At 41.7% G+C, this 17,347-nt stretch overlaps 1 protein-coding gene across 2 annotated transcripts in view; it reads right to left on the bottom strand.

Annotated features, from left to right (window-relative positions):
• Positions 1-17,347, bottom strand: part of LCLAT1 (lysocardiolipin acyltransferase 1) — a 718,584-nt gene that overhangs the window by 689,490 nt on the left and 11,747 nt on the right. The window lies entirely within an intron of this gene.

Genomic DNA, 17,347 nt, shown 5'->3' with positions numbered 1-17,347 from the left:
GGGCCCCGCACAGTGAGTTTCAAAATAACTCATAGGGAAATTAAGTCAACCTTTAATGTATGAAACCCTAGGTTACATTCAAAACAAATGCAGGCCAGAGTGGATATAATGATCAACATTAGCTCTAAGCACAATTGTTGGTCATGCAATCGATAAGTCAACCTACTGCTAACAATGGAAGTCAAAGTTCCAAGAGCAAAAGTGGAGTCACACTCGAAGAGCGTCATACCGCACTTTGGGATCGCCACGACAGCGTGCGATCTACTCCTGGCCCGGTTAATGCTCATCTGCCCTGACTTATCGATTGCATTAAGGTAGATCATATACCCTCTTGCATTGGGAATGGCACAGCACTAGGTGAACCAGCACCCCAGACTGTCTTTCCTTGGAATAGCGTAGCTTTTTTATATTTCACGGTACTGAAGAATTGCCCAGATCATTCATGACATTACAGGCAAGAAACATGTTGACCAACAATTATGCTTAGAGCTAATGTGGACCATTATATCCACTCTGACCTGTATTTCTTTTTAATGCAGTTTAATTTTGGGCTTGCTCATGACTTCAACCTGACAATGATTATGGCTGCTGCTTGAATTTCACTCACTCCCCACCCCTCAACCAGTAACCCAATTTCTTACAGGCATACAAGCAGAGGATGAAAGTCCCAAAACCTAAATCTCCGAATGTAGCACTTTTCTGGTTGGGCCAACTAATCACAAGGCAGAAAAATTGCAAACAGCATCAAGGTTTGATTGAAATCAGTCAAGAGTGTGCTTCCTAAAACTGATGTACATAACATTATAGATCAGAATACTGAAAAGATAGCACCAAAAGGTTCCAGGAGGGGTCATTGCCAGAAAACATTTGCATTAATTTTCCTATGAAACACACTCCAAGGTATGCATCCAAGCCCTGTGGAAGCAGAGGACTGATCTCCAGGTTTGTAGACAGCATCCACTCCATGTAATTCTTGAAACGCCCAAGAATTAGGTGCCGGATTTCGGATAAACGAGCCCAGAACTCCTGTCTGCCACCAGCTAATCTTGAAAGATAGGGTTAACAAATAATGAAACTAGGATCCTTGTTTCTTTGTTTCCCCCACTGCCCTCAAGACTCAAGAAAATTTCATATAATGAGAAAAATAAAAGCCTTTGTGCAGCAGTTAGCGGCTTTAAAAACTACAGGCAATTCAAAAGAATTGTACATGAACACCAGGATTTCGAATAGTTTAACTACAGCATTAAACCTTAAATATAATGAAAGATAGCCAAAAAAAACAGTCAACCAAGGATCTAACTGCCTGGGTCATCAAGGACTGCTTTAGGATAACAAATATTGCAATAATCCCATTATTTCGGCAACTAAATAGTATAATCATTTAATACACGGTCTATAAAGAGGGCATTTGGAACCCTAAAACATAACTGGAATCATTATTCTCACTACATTATTAGTTTGTTTCTGGTGTGTTTGGTTGCACTGTGCTGTTTATGTAAAGTTGGTTGAGGGGTCTGTTTTTCTTCTATCTGTCCTTGAAGTGCCCTTAGTGCCAGAGTTGAATTAAATCATCATAGCAACAGCCATTCATTAAAATCCTTGTTAAAAAGGACTAATCTTGAGATCCTGGTTAGCAAAACTGGGCTGATGCAATTGTTAAAGGAGAGATGGACCCTTGCCATAGGAAGGCTGGTTCATTATACGGTGAGATAGTGCACCAGTATAGCCTGGAAGAATGCACCATAATTCCAATGCTAACTCTGAAGGGGAAGATGGTTAACAAGCATTTGCAATGCAATAGGTCTCGCATGAATTACGTTTGAGCTATTGGCATTGCTACATATTGCAACACCAATTGCAACAAAAGTCTATAAATTGTAGGCCAAAAAAATGTGTATTTATTTTTGTAGCAATGGTGGCATGCTGCGGTTTAGATGAATATGTTTAAAAGTAAAGTGCGCCATACTGCGATTGCTACAATAGTTAATTGTGGATGCGTTAACAATTGGTGTGTGTGTGTGTGTGTGTGTGTGTGTTCAAGGAAGGGGGGGCTGTGTGTATTTGCAGTGTGTTTGCATGACGAGCTGAGCTAGTCATGAACAATGGAAATAAATGAGTGCCAGCGCTCAGGGGAAATTGCTGCAGCATTGGTGTTAAAAAACAGTTATCATCAGTGGTTACACATTTTCACGCCACTAAAAACAACAGAAAAAGTGTCTTTCCGGTGTTTATGGAACGTTTTGCTTTTATCATTGCTTGCTTTCTGCACTGAAAGAACATGGTATATAGACAGTGTACGTATAGTGTATATGAGGTCCAAAGAGATTTTTGCGAATTTAAGATTAATCTTATTGTAGTACACCATACAATACTTCTTCAGTGAGTCTTTGGTCATGTGCGCTTGTGCTTTCCTTCCCATGTAAACTTCTGTGAAAAGGCCCGGTCAGCATTCATAGCCCCTTGGGCTGAGAACCGTCAGCTAAGGGACACAGTTGGGATGACTCTTTCTTTGATGCCAAAACAGTGCACCAGAATGTACTAAAAAGTCAATAGCATCCCTCATTAACTCTGAAGATTGTAAAGATGCTTTCAGCATACCATCTAACAAGTGGCAAGGATCTCCTACAGGGAATCACTTCAGCTTGGGTATCAATTTTGACAGGTCATCACACAAATGTTTTATATACGTAGCTGAATCACTACAAATACAAACAATACCACTCCAATCTTTGTTGAACTTGGAAATAACCTTTTTTTCAGAGCATAACAAGTGACACTGCGTACCATGTTTTCCAAAAGTCTGGTGTCACGTTTTCACCACTATCCCAGATGCTTGGTGATATAGATACTGTCACTATACCTTACAATTAATGTTTAAAGCCTGAGGTATTGGCAATTCGCCTACTATCAATACTGACCCACTAGAAACTATGGTCTGATGTATTAAGGGTTTTTACCCATTCTCTGTGGGTAAATGTGATGACACATATTAGGAAAGATTTTTATGAAAATAGCCATTTTACATATCAGTGAAAGAATCAAATGCAGCCAAAATATCAAATGTGAGTTTAATATGTCCTGATTCTCTACAGTTTATAAAATAATTAAACTAAACCTAAAACGTGAAACTAAACTCTGCATCTTTAGACCAAAGGCCATAAAACTGAAAAAAGTAAAAGGAAGAAGAAACAATATTTTAGTGGCATCCCTAAAGAACAAAACTCAAGCAGAATAATGTTAGCCAGTCTTTCTTACTGCTAGCTTGTATAACAAAGTTAAATTTTATTGAAGGGGTCAGGAGGGAGGGGGAGGCAGCTATAGGACAGGGAGCGTGTTCGCATGTTCTCACATCCGCTGAATACTGTTCCGTACACTTCGCGGTGGCAGTCTGTGTAACTTCTGCAATACAGAAGTAATATGCCCTTACCAGGGCACGGGAGAGCTGTTGCTGGGAACACACACGCACATCGCTCTTGTGGACCCGATCCACTGCGATGAAAGCGCTGGGGCCGGCCGTAAAGCGGGGAGGTAGTATATTTAAAAAACAACGTGCAGTGTCCATTTTGAACGCGCAATGGCATAAACTAAGTATTTAAAATGTATCAAGTGGGCCGGGCCACAGTGAAACAGCACAGCGGATGCAAATCGGGAGCTCTAGCTGCAGCAATTAAACTCGCCAGCTCGAGGAACGGGCCTTTGTACGAGAGCACCTGGTCTCCCTAGGCGCAGTTATGTTACAAAAGCCGGTCCTAGTGGGGCTCCCGTTGTGTTACCGCACATGTGGATGGATGTGTGTGGCCTTGGAAAGTGCTGAACTGAAAGCAGCAGCTGTTTCTATATCTAAGCATGTTTTCAGTAAATGGTAGCAGAACACAGAAATAAAAAAATAAAAAACTTATAGCCGGGATTCCCAGCATAAACATAGACCTGAAACTGGTATTAGTAGCGCCCACCGTGCTTCGAAACTGCGTGGCTGGCAGGAAGCTGGGTGCATTTTGACCAGCAAATTCAGATTTAACAGTTTTCAATTAGCGCCACTAAAAACATGTTGAGGATCGGTCAGGAATAGGCCCCTCCAACAGTGCTCGGTAGCACTAATAAAGCTTTGACTCACAGTGAGTGCCCCAGGAGCACCCCTCTCTCGATTGGAAGTGTTTTCTCGAGCAGGTCTGTTCAAAAGACAGCAACCCAAGAAGCTCGAGTAAATCCCGGGGCAAGTCAGGCGCTTTGGCATTGTTAAAAAAAAAAAACTTTGGTGCTTCATGTCTTAACTAAAAAGTCCGATTTGTACTATCAGACTAAACCTTTGGGATATGAGGAGGATCGGCGCTTTAAATAAATGTGATTTTTGTTTCCTACAAACAGTGAATTTAGCGAACCACGCCACTAGTGTTAGCCCTCATGGATGTTGGCCTGCCCACCACAAGGCTGGCAGGTTGAAACCCCCCCCCCTCAGTTGCCAAATGAGGCGGTTTGCAGACAAATCGCCCCACCAGTGCAGGCCCCCCCTACGGCAAAGCGCAGCGCTGGAAAAGACGGGCTAGAAACAGACATAGGCCAATGGAAGTACTGTGGGAAAGTGGGACCTGGCGGTGGGACGGCGCCATGGTTACCCCCACCCCATACCCCCTCATAGCTCCTGAAGCACTTCGCCACTGTACTGTACTGCCCCTGCCCAGATTCCTGCACCTGTTTGTCACGGGGAGCAAAGTTTCCACAATCAATAACAAAAGGCGCATATTTATAACAAAAGACGCATATTTAAATAAAAAAATACACATCTTAAAATTTAAAAAACACATCAAAATATTAAAAAAATATATATCCACTTACCTTATTGTACACGCGCTCCTCCCTGCTATCTGCTCATCACAACAATCACATTCACGCATTAACCGCGCATGAAGTGGACAGTTACAAAGTATCCCCTTCAAACTCTCCCACCGGTAAACAGTCATAATATCGATTCCAAAATATCGAATGGACATAATATCCAAGTAAAAATATAGAATGGACAAAATATCGAATGGAAACAATATAGTGGTTAAAAATATCGAATTTAAGGTAAGTAATATCGATAGAAGTCAAAATATCGAAGTATACAATATAGGCATTAAATATATCGATTTTTTAATAATATCAATTTTTTTTAAAGTGTTTTGTATGTTAGTATATGTGTGAAAAGTGTATATTAATTTTTGTAATGTAGGTTTAATGTATTTTAAGTAATGAATTTTATGTTATTTAATTTTTGCGTAATTTAATTCTGTAGCAGGTTGTGGGTTTATAGGGGAATAGAGTGGGAAGTAATTTAATTATATTAAATTAAATATTCATTTTTAGCAATTATTAATTTTTAATTAAATTTTGCTTTCTAGTTCTGTAGCGGGTTGTGGGTTTATAGGGGAATAGGGTGAGAAGTAATTTAATTGTAATTAATTAAATATTTTTATTTATTGGTATTCATTTTGAATTTATTGTTATATTTTAATTGGTAATTAATTTGTATTAATTGCCAATTAATTTGTATTAATTGATTAATTGTTAATTTTCTAAATTTATTTTCTGTAGCGGGTTGTGGGTTTATAGGGTGGGAAGTAATTTAATTGTAATTAAGTAAATAATTTCTCATTTATTGGTATTGATTTTAAATTTATTGTTAATTAATTTTTAATTGGTAATTAATTTCTATTAATTGGCAATTAATTTTTATTAATTGGTAATTATTTTGTATTAATTAAATATTTGATAATTATGATAATTGTATTAATGTATTTTCTGTCTAGCCTCACAGCTTTTTTCTTTTCAGGCCTTCCATGTCCTGGGAAAGCTGAAAAGGAATGTGTATTTCTGGTCTCGATGCCCAGTTTCAGTATGACCTGAACGTCCATACTCGTTGGGAAGGCAGTGTGATCCCGCGGCCAGGAACTCCAAGATGGCCACCGACAAACATGAAAGGGGAGAGCTGCAGCGCCCCACCGTTTCCGACACGGCAAGGGAGCACCGGCCCGCTTTCCTATGATTGAGCGCAATGGTTCCAGAGTCGAGATTGGACACATCCACACAGGAGGAAGGTATCAGCAAGAATGCAGAAGACCCAGGAACAACGAAAAGCCTGAAGGAGGTGTTTAAGGTTGGAGGAGGCATGACGAACGGCGAGCAGGATGGAGCTGGGGAAAGCGCAGATTGGAGCGGGAGGATGGAACGACGAGGAGACTACCCGGGAAAACACCAATGCGCGGAGGTCCAACAGTCCCTGGACGCAGTAACACCACCTGCCATGCCCCTGGAGGGCCATGGCCACAGGTAAATGCCGGTAGTCAGTAATTTTTTCCATTAAAGAGGTGGTGGGTGGGGAGACATTCATTGCAACTGGGTCACTCAGGAGAGGGAGAACACTGATAAAATCACAGCAACAGGGTCACTCAGGAGAGGGAGAACACTGATAAAATCACAACACTGAATCAAGGGTGTGGTAACGGCACATTGGCCAGTATATCGGCGAACCCCCCACCACCTCCCCCGGACTGGTTTACTTACCATATCTCCGGTCTGATTCGATTCTGAGGGTCATCAGACAGACACCTCATCAAGGGACCCTAGTGAGGACTGCAAATGGACAGACTAACAGAGACCAGTGCAAGTGCCCACAAGTGCTGGGGAGCAGGGCAAACCAGAAAAGAGGGAAGACCACCATGAGAACAGGAAAAAGGAACCCTATTTCTACATGGTCTATAACCTATTATACTAAAACAAAAAACTATTAAAAACACCATTAAGGCTAGCTAATGTCTGTGTTCGGAAAGCGGCTAGTCGACATCTTTACATTTCTATAAGAACTACTATAGATGATTCTTACTATTTGATGTCAAAATCATCTGTTGATGAAACAAGAGAATTTATGAATTGCCTTGACTTGCTCTTGAATTCAAAATTATGTAATGCACTTTTAGGATAATTGGTAAGGAATCACAGAGTTTGGGGATATAAAGAAATCTATGAGGAAAAAAAACCTCTGGGGCTGCACGAGATCTTTAGAGTAAATGTTTAGAATGCCTCTCGTTTTAGATTGTATGAGGCTATTCAATTTGCACTGTATTTATATACTTGCAATCTATAAAAAAAAAAAGAAATAGCCCTTAGAAAAATGTCTTCATAATATGAGAAGCTTGGATTGTAATTTTTGATTTTAGAAATTCTATTGCATTGTCATGAATATATCTTGTAAATGTTTGTAAGAACTGCAGCCAGTGATAATTGAAATAAATAAGCTGTTTTGGTGTTAAAAGATAAGGCAATGTGAAGATCCCGTTTCACACCCACAATAAAATCCTGAAAAAAGTAGAATTACAGAAATCCTGAGAAACAATGACTGGACTGGCATCACTACCTGCTTCGGCAATGTATTCCACTGGATGAAAGAGCTTTCTGTGTCAATTTGCCCATCGCCACATCCAGCCTTCGGCTACCACCGTGTACTGCATTTAAAGCATAGGACCTGGGAAACACACTCAACTCAAAGATGTCTTGCATCCCTCAAATCAACTTACTGGTACAAGGTATCACTATACAGCTCTGCCTTCTTCACAAAATCTTGAAACTGAAGACGTACTACCGTAAAAACGACCACATAAGGCTCCCAAGAAAGCATTTCAAGGTATAAGCAAGGACTAAATTTAAGATTCTCTGTATTGCTGACTAAGCCCGTTTGGAAAAGCTCAAAATACATACAGTCTCTAGCCCATTACTATAGACCAACGGACTACAAGAGCTCAAAGGACTTAAACACAGAGGCCGATCTTAGGAAGTCCAAGGCTCTAAGCAATGGAACACCCTGAACCTCAACTTGAGAGCCGAATCTAACAACATGGAGACAGAAAACAAGTGAAGACAGAACCAAGGAAGCTTGCCTATAAATGGACCTCAAGCAGTCAGAAAATCAGACTAGGTCCTCTATTAGGGATCAGACTTTAATAATGCTGCACTTTCCAAGCTTTGCTTAAACCAAAATAATTTGTTTTGTTATCAAATTAAGATGCGTTATTGCATATCTTTTCAAATGAACTCTCTCAATCACTCCACCTACCCAAGTTGCTCTTTTGATTTTTTATTAATTTTCAGCTTGTTTATATCTCGTGCCAAAATATTCCTTTACCTTCTAATAGCCTCAAAAACAAAACGGTACAGTGCTTAATGTAAGAGGATTCGTACTGCCAGTGGAATTGTAGGAAGAGGTCCTCAACAAAAAAATAGCATTGTCAAAGCCATTAGATCAGATTTTAGGTCATAAATAATATTTTTTTATTTTACAGAGTTTAATATAGCGCAAACTTGACCCGAAGGTTTCGGGTATCACATTCATTTGTGTTAGGCACAGGGAGATTAAGTGATTTGCCCAGAATCACAGGATGTTGCGCGTCCTTTCCGAGACTCAAACCCGGTTCCCCAGTTTGGAGGTCGACCGCCCTAGCCGTGAGGCCAACTCTTTTCCCCATCACAAGCATTGGTAAAGGAGTTAGATTTCACCTACGTGATTAATAATAAGCAGTTTTTTGTTGTAAGTTGTAGCTTGCTTAGTAGTCTTACAATATAAGTTACAGAAAGTCTGTTAAAGTTTTAGGACTTATTTATGTACAAAAAGGCAATATATTGTGCTATTCCTAGTGGTAGATTGTGGTTAAGTAATAGCACATTTTTGAAAAATTAAATGAAAGAGGGAAATAGAATTAATTGATTTAATAGCAATATTATGTGTTTAGAGGAGTTCTGACACGTTTTGGGCCCAGTGCCACTGGACCTACTGCTCCATTCAAATCCTGCCCCTAGTGCCTGCAAGAGGACTGCATTTGTGTCTGCTTATTTAGTCATAAAATATAGCAATATTAGGGGTTTCTAGTGCTTGGGGCCCCGGTGTCAGTGCACCAGCTGCATGCACCATTGAAATCAGGACCCTAGTGCCTGCAAGGTAACGGCACTGGTGTCTGCCTATTTAAAAAAATATAGCAATATTAGGTGTTTAGAGGAGTTCTGGCAACTTTTGGTCCCGGTGCAACTGCAGAACCATTCAAATCATACACTTATCTGCAAGGTACATGCACTTGAGGCTGCCTGTTTAGGATTAAATATAGCAATATTAGGTGTTAAGTGGGGTTATGACAACTTTTGACACTGTTGCCACTGCACCAGCTGCACCATTTAAATCAAGTCCCTCTCAACTGCCATTGTGATTGCCGGTATAGTAGTAAAATATAGCAATATTAGGTGTTTAGAGGAGTTCCGACAGCTTTTGGGACCAGTGCTACTGCACCTGGTGCACCATTCAAATCATGACCCGGTTGTCTGCAAGGTAACTGCAGGAGTGACTGCCTGTTTAGTAGTAGAAAATATCAATTTTAGGTGTTTAGTTGAGTACCTAGAGCTTTTGGTCCTGGTGTCACTACAGCTGCAGCACCATTCAAATCGGGACCCTGTTATCTGCAAGGTACCTGCACTTGTGACTGCCTATTTAGAAATAAAATATAGCAATATTAGGTGCTAAGTTGTATTAGGACATCTTTTGACCCTGGTGCCACTGCACCTTCTGCACCATTCAAAACATGTCCCTGTTTGCAAGGTAACTGCACTTGTGGCTGCCTGTTTAGTCTGGGTTTGGTAAAATATAGCATAGCTCTTGTATATTAACTTAATTTTTAACGTGCAATGTTTATTACAACATTTAAAATTTGATCATAATGACCAATTAGATTAAGTTGAATAAAATATATCTGATAATGGCTACAAAGTGCAAAGAAAGGTACTGACGCATGAGTAGGAAACGCCACAATAGTTCTAAGGCTAAAGCATCTGCTTTACACAACTAAGTAATAAAAAGGAAGAATCCCAGCATATTGTTAGAAGCTGCCTGCCTTTTCCGTGGGATGAGATCTTGTCTGCACAGTGAATGGGGCTTAAACAGTGTGAACAGCTTTAGTACAAGTATCAAAAATGCGTGCATCCAGGGGAACTTAACAAAAAAAAAAAATACACACAAATGGGAATTAACATATTAATTTTGCAACAGGAACCGATAAGAGCCCCCTTTCAAAATATATTAAATACAAGATATTTCACAAGCACAGCGCAAGTGTTCTACAGGCGAATTCTAATAAAAATGGCTGTTGCAGTTAAAAAAATAAATATATTTTAAAAGAGAGAATGCTTTCTTTACACAGTGCATCGATGAGATGAAGCAATAAACGTGTTACGATTCAGTGTACTTTTGAGATGAGAAATAGTGCATCCTGCAATGCAAAGTAAGCACTACATAGTAGGTGGAATGATACACTAAATAGCCAATATCAAGAGGTGAGAGAAAAAGAGTCTTTAACTCTTTCCTAAATTAGAGCAGTGTTGAGCTGGGTTACCTGTATGTATATATGCATGTATGTATGTATATATATGGTATTTCTATAGCACAGCACAAACGTACAAAAAAGCCATCAGAGCACTGGATATAGGGATGTAGTTGCAGATCATGGGTACCTTTCTAAGTCTCGCCTAGCGTTGCAGCGCATGCGCGCGGTTGCTCTGCAAGACCTCTTGTGATGGAGATTTCAGATGAGGACTTGAAGTCCCGCCCATCAATCAAATTGGCTGGCGTCATCATTTATGCAAAACACTGGCCTCCGATTGGAAATTAGGCTTATTTGTTACCCCCGGTCTCCTTTTCGTCCGGCCCATCCGGACTGGATTGTCTGCTTGCCGGCTGTCGTGACGATATTTCTTATCTTTGGAGGCGGTGATGGAAAGATCAGGTTTCCTTTTATAACTTAATGCCAGGCAGGCATGGAGCTCAGAGGCGCAGGGTATCATGGGGAGGACAAGGGGATCCCGGCATACTCGGGGTGCTTTCACCTTCAGCAGCAGTACGGGGAGTTTATTGTGTGTTGTATAACGTTTTAGATCGTGATGGTGCTTATATCATTAACAAGCTCCGTGCACGAGCAGTACCTGTCAGTCTTACCTTTGCTCCCGCCCCCTTCCCGTCCCTCCTCTCCTTTTCAGCATGCTCCACGGTATGCCATTATTTGCACTTTTAATCACGTGAGCCCCTCGTCTTTGCACTCAATGGCTCAGAGCTATTTACCAAAGTCCTGTCTGGGCCCCCAAACTTAAGCACAGATGTGAACACACGGGGAAAGGAGATCCCGTGATGCGGCATCCTGGGGCGATGCTGCGGCTCAGGATTAGGCGGTCATCAAAAGCAAAGCCGGAAGCGCATTCCACTGCTTCGGTTTGTTTCAGATTACAGTCCATGTTTTACAGCTTCTCACCAGTAGGGTAAGGAGAAACCTTGGGTTGGAAGCTCAGTGTGCGAGTGCACCTACTGCTGAGGGCTGCGGCAGACTCAGCCAGCCGCTCATCAATCTGTGGTATAAAAACGCGGAAAGAGTGCCACGGAACATGGAAGCACCTCGCACGGAACATGGAAGCACCTCGCGCAGAACACTATTTAATGCAGGCGTCTAAATCCGAAAGTATGGGAATTTCCGCCAGCTGGCTGCCGACTGACAAACCTACAAAATATGCTTAAGAGGAAACAGTAACTTGTGAGAGAAAAACCGCACGACCGCCATCAGATGCATATCGCAGTTAAGGCGAAGCTGAGCTCCCGGACGGACAGTCCTTTCATTTTCTCGATCTCAGAAAACGTGCATAGCGCCCTTTGGAAGGCACTCTTCTGTAACGCAACTGGTGCTCATGTAAAGCGCTCTGATACCTTCGGGTCGAGTTCGCACTATTTAAAACTGCAAAAAAAAATTATTTAGATTTTTCAGTGATGAAGAGGTAGATGGAAAGAGTTCAATAAAGTCGTTTTCCTCTTGAAAAATATATGCTACTGCTTCCTGTATATTTTTGGGCAGTTTGCCATTAAGGATAAACATGTGCACAAGAAGCAATCTATAATGTAAACTTATGCGAAGCATCATTGCCTTGGTCCCTTTTTGACAAGAAATGCAGTGTTTCCCATACTGGTTTGTTGACTACAACATAAAAGAAAAAAACATGCAAAGTGTTCTTTCAGAGACACTCGCCTGTAACACACAATTTCTGCTTGTTGAAACATGCCGATAGCCGGCTTGGCTAAGGGTGGCGCTGTGCTGGTGGTAATGTTCGCTCTGTCTTTACCGTTTGATAATGTGGACAACCCAATCCATGCTAGATCGATTGAGGAAGGTGACTAGAGCATCCAAACAGACCATCAATTGGTGGTTCTGGTTTCTAAAGGACAGGTTGACTCTTCATCGATACCAACCCGTGGGAAGCTACTTAGTTCTCCATTGTCATCTGTTTGGTAGTTAGCGAAAATGTACGAGGATACCTTATCGCAGGGGTGTCGCGTGTACGACAAAAAGCCACACCTACAAAACTTTTTGGTTACCCACTGAATATTTAGGCTAGTTTTATTTAGATTAAAATTATATACCTTTGTCATGTCTAAATCTAGAAAACCTGTTACAGGGAAATATTCCTGGTACTAAGTTAGCAACCCCTGCCTTATTGGGGCGATGCTATGCAGAATGACTGTATAGCCGCCAAATAGCCTGCTCTGAATGGGTACACAATGGATTATGGGCCCCAAAAAGAGTCTTAACTATCTCACCCTGCAATAGGTCTCGCATTTACGTGAGTTTAAGCTATTGGTATTGCAAACAACAATGCCTTTTATTTTTGTTTTTAAAACATAAATAAAAAGGCATAGTCATTGACAATGCAAATAGCTTTAACTTGCGTTAATGCGAGACCTATTGCATTGCAAATGCTCGTTTTTTTAGTCTTCAGCCTTATGGTGCCCTGGTTGCGGATGTGCCAAGAGCCGCCAGAAATTGTGAGTAAAAAAAAAAAAAAAAAAAAAGAAGGAGGGGAAGCAGGCTGCATGGAACTGTATATGAGGCAGCTAGTTTTGAAGAAGGTGGAGCGTGGTAAGGAGAGCCAATGAAGGATAACCAGGATGGCATGATGTGATCATATTTCTGACATGTTGCAGCTTTTAGGAGGCTCTTAAGGGTACCAGTGTGGAGTCTGGGAGGCCATCGATCAGGGAATTCCAACTATCCAGGTGCAAGAGTACTGGTAGCAAAAAGTCAAATAGACCACTGCACTGTCAAGCCAGACATAAAAGTACTCTCTTTCACAATAATGGGTGCAGTGACTTAGCAGCTCTGCTGGTAGTTTAAACCGCCTCAAGTGGCTGAGAAGCAAACATCAATATTCCAGGCTCCCGCTAAAGGAGAGTGGAGTAAGCCTTGATGCAAAAGAGTCAAAGACTACTAACCTATGAGGATTTAAAACGAATACGTCAATCTACATCTTTTTAGCTATTTGTGCATTGATTTGAAGCACTGCAGCCACATGAATTATAGGAAGCGAATAACGAGAGTAGACAGTTTTTTGGCCGACTTTCTGCTTTGTTTTTGAGGTTTCTCTGTGTGGTTAGATGGAGCATGAATAAGCAGTGCCTGGTCTGATAAGCCAGGAGCGAAAAAAAGTCATCTCCTGATCTAGACCATTGGTATATATTTAGTATTACCCTTAACCTCTCACGTTGCTTCCGAAACTGCTCCTACTCACTCCTACAATCCACCCTCATGCCCCCTACTCTTTTTAGCTCATTCTCCACTTTCACCACGTGAAGAAGCAAAGCCTGTGCACTCAGGAAAGCAGGAGCTGCACCCGAGCAGAACTAGGCAAGTCTACTATGGACTTATAAGTGTGCTTAACATGAGAATAAAAACATTCTTGGGCCAACGGCTTGTTGGATCAGGCTATTTCTGTGATGTCACCCCAGAGCCCATTTTTATTGGCTTTTAAGACTCAGTACTTTCCTCCTGGTAACCAGTGGTAAAGTGATTGTTCACTCCCTTTGAAAACATGTTAAAATTGGTGTATACATACTTACAAGTCCCTGGAACTATGTGTACCTAGGGCATGTAAATTAAATGCTACTAGTGGGCTGTAGCACTCATTCTGCCACTCTCTAAAGTAGCACTGTAACACGTCTCATGCCTGCCACTGCAGCCTATAGCACAGTTTTAAACTGCCATTTTGACCTGGCAAAACAAACCTTTCGCGGGGGCTGAACCTTATTTTTTAATACTTATAAGTGACCCATAAAGTAGGCCCTAAAAGCTCATAGGGCATGGTGTTTAAAAACTATGACTTGTGATCACGTTTTACATGTCCTGAAAGTGAAAAACTCCGAAAGTCGTTTTTCATGGTAGAAAAACTAGCTTTTCAATAGACTACGCTTAATAAGTGATAACTGAAGTTTAGGAACACATCAAGAAATGCTTCGCTCATTCATTATTAAATTGTAATTTTAAATCCTCTTTAATTGTAAAGTAAGATTTTATGTTACTATCCTGAAAATACCACTTTCAAAAAAGTTGGCATGTTTTGCTTAAACCAAATGTGCCTTTCTGCCACGGTCACAGGATTGAATGGCTCTCCTGTGGTGTGTTGTGTATTCCTTCCAGACATGGGGACAAAATGTATGTATGTAAATGTATGTATACTTGAAAAGAGCACTGTTACCCCATCTCGGGCGTCCTAGCGCTGTATACCGCTGGGGAACCCGTCCTGGCTTTCCCTGTGAGATGGTCCCTCCTGGACACTCCCCAAGGTGAAGCCAGGCATCCCCGGCGCTGATAGGGCCATTGTGGAGATTAAGCAAGCTATTTCCCAGAGTTGCAGAGTGGGACCCATGGTTAGCATAGGCACCTAGGCGAGAATTATCGAGTCCGCGGACATTGACCGCGGACTCGAAGAGCCTTGGGTGTGGGGCAGAGTGACCCTCTTCTGAGCACGAGGCCCTTATAGTGTGTGTGTGTGTATGGGGGGCAGGCAGGGGGTTTGTACTGTGTCTTCCTGACCTTCCAATGGAGCCTGAGCGCTGTAGCCTCACCCTTTCTGACTTCGGAGGCTGACTGTCCAAATACAGTTCACACCTAGGCATGCGATCACCTTGTTACTCTAGACAGTTTGGTGCAAAGCTCAAGAAAGGGGGGTGGGGGGAGGGGGAGTTTAGACAAAGGGGCGTCCCCACAGGCTGGCACTCGGTATAAGAATAGCACCTTCAGAACCGCTCATCAGAACACTTCTGTACGATTCAGAAGAAGGACTGCCCTGTTGTCTAAAGGAGGAAGACTAGACTCGCTTGCCTTGAACTCAAGATGCCTAGAAGAGACACCAAGAGTCAGTTTGCTGACCTCCTGTTTGAGCTACAGGGACACAGCAAGCCTACAGAGACCTCTCCTGCAATTGCCCGACTGACCAACTGGACCTGCCAGAGCCAGGCTGGTTGCCTCTATTAGAGTGAGTCCAGATTCCCCAAGAGGTGCCCTGCTGGTCCTGGACCCTTGGCTGGCATCAGAGTGTACTCCTCCTGTCTCAAAACAGAATTCCAGGTGAAAATCCGGATGTTTGGGGCTCGCTGCAACTGCAGGCAGACTCTTTGCGCCATGAAATGACCATCCGCAATGCCCGCCAACGCGAACCTCCAGCGACAACCTACTCCTCACGTCAGCTCTAACTGCCTGGGTCAACAATGACCTCTGGGTCTCCCGCCAACTTGAAGCTCCAGTGATAAAGAGCAGGTTCTGCCAAACAGTGAGCGCCTGCGTCAACAACCAAAGCAAAGCTCTAGCGGCGACCTGCTTCTTGCGCCAAAGGACTCCTCGCTGCCCCCGCCAACGCAGAGCTCCAGCTGAGGCTCTCTTTATGGACTTGGACTGTGAGAAGGTAAACTCTTTACCGGGAAAAGCCCGGTTCCTGCATCAGACCTGGGCCCCATCACGGTCAGTCTCTGACTCAGTCCCGCACAACCAGATAAAAGCACAAATCGACACTTTCGGTTATGCACTATTTTTACCTAGAACTTCATAATTCTGGTTCTACTGATGGATTCTTGCTATTTTGGGATGGATTCTTGCCATTTTGGTGTCACTTTATTTGTTAAATTTTACTTTATTTTTCTGACTTGGTTTGGGAGTTTTTCTTGAGTTGGGTTTTCACTTTATTACTGTTTGGGTACTGGGTTCCTTAGACCTTTCCAGTTACCTTCAAAGAGAGTTAGCACAAAGTCACACACATCTGGACCCACTGCCCGAACTTTTAGTTAGTCACCAAATCAACAACTAGTCGGACTAACCAATGGCAACCGTTTTAGGGACACAAACATGAACATCAGAAACGAATACATCTAAACCCAGATTCATTTGATAAACATTCTAATCAAGAAGGTTGCCCTGAAACAACAAACGCACATCGTTGATAAAGATTGGCCATATCCACTCATAAGAACAAGATGTTAGTAAGTCTTCTGCATCAATACCGTTTATAAGTAAGTCTCTATTGCATGACTGCTCCAAAGGAGCACAGTATTGCACAAACATTATGTGTGTTTAGCTTAAAGAAGATTTTTTTATTATATTTTAATGACTTCAGACTTAAAAGATTGGACATTTGCTAGTGTTTATTAATAGACTGCATAAAAATCCAAATTGAACATAGATGCATCTTTTGGGGTGGATTGCGTCAGTATCTGTGTAAACTGATGTGGTTCACCCTTGTGGTCAATAAATATATCCTGTGTGCTTTCTCAAGGCTCTGTAAAACAATTATAGTCCACAAAATGTGCACATTGAAGAGTCAATGCGTCAGGCACAGTCGCTTTAGCATCTGAATGCGACATGAAATGGCAAGATCTACAATACTGCTGCTTACATGATTTAATTTAGTTTCAGAAATTATTCACCAGCAATGTTTTAAGCCAGTCTGGAATAGAAAAGGGTAACAGTATGCCAGTTCTAGAACATGAACTAATATTTAAGTTTTTGTTCTTTTAAAATTTGCAGTTCGAGGATTTGCGCACATCCGGCATGAAATTAAACACCACATGGATTATGGCTATGCAGTGCAATCGGATTACATTTTTGTAAAATGATTACTAGATAATCCCGAAATATACGATTTTATCCATTGCAACTTGAAAATATTGTGAACATACTTGCACCCTCGGGGAGTATGTCATTATTTCAACGCACTTCTACAGCCGTGTGTTCAGTTGTAGAACTGGTTCTAGAAATACCGTGGTCGGACTGGCTCCCAAACAAGCTCATTGGTCACATGCATAAAACAGTAGATACAGATCTCCGGGGGGAAACACTCACTTCTGTAATATATGTGTAACCGCAAGAGGAAGAAACATTTGAGAAAGTTGTATTGGGCTTTACAAAACCTGAAGTGGTTTTGGAAAGGAGAAAAAAAATGTAACTTTCTTCCCAAAACATCATTTTAGTCCCACAGA

Source organism: Lissotriton helveticus, chromosome 6 (genome assembly GCF_964261635.1).
Source record: "Lissotriton helveticus chromosome 6, aLisHel1.1, whole genome shotgun sequence".
Classification (NCBI taxonomy): domain Eukaryota; kingdom Metazoa; phylum Chordata; class Amphibia; order Caudata; family Salamandridae; genus Lissotriton; species Lissotriton helveticus.
The sequence above is the reverse complement of the archived record's forward strand: the minus strand, read 5'-3'. Positions and strand labels throughout refer to the sequence as shown.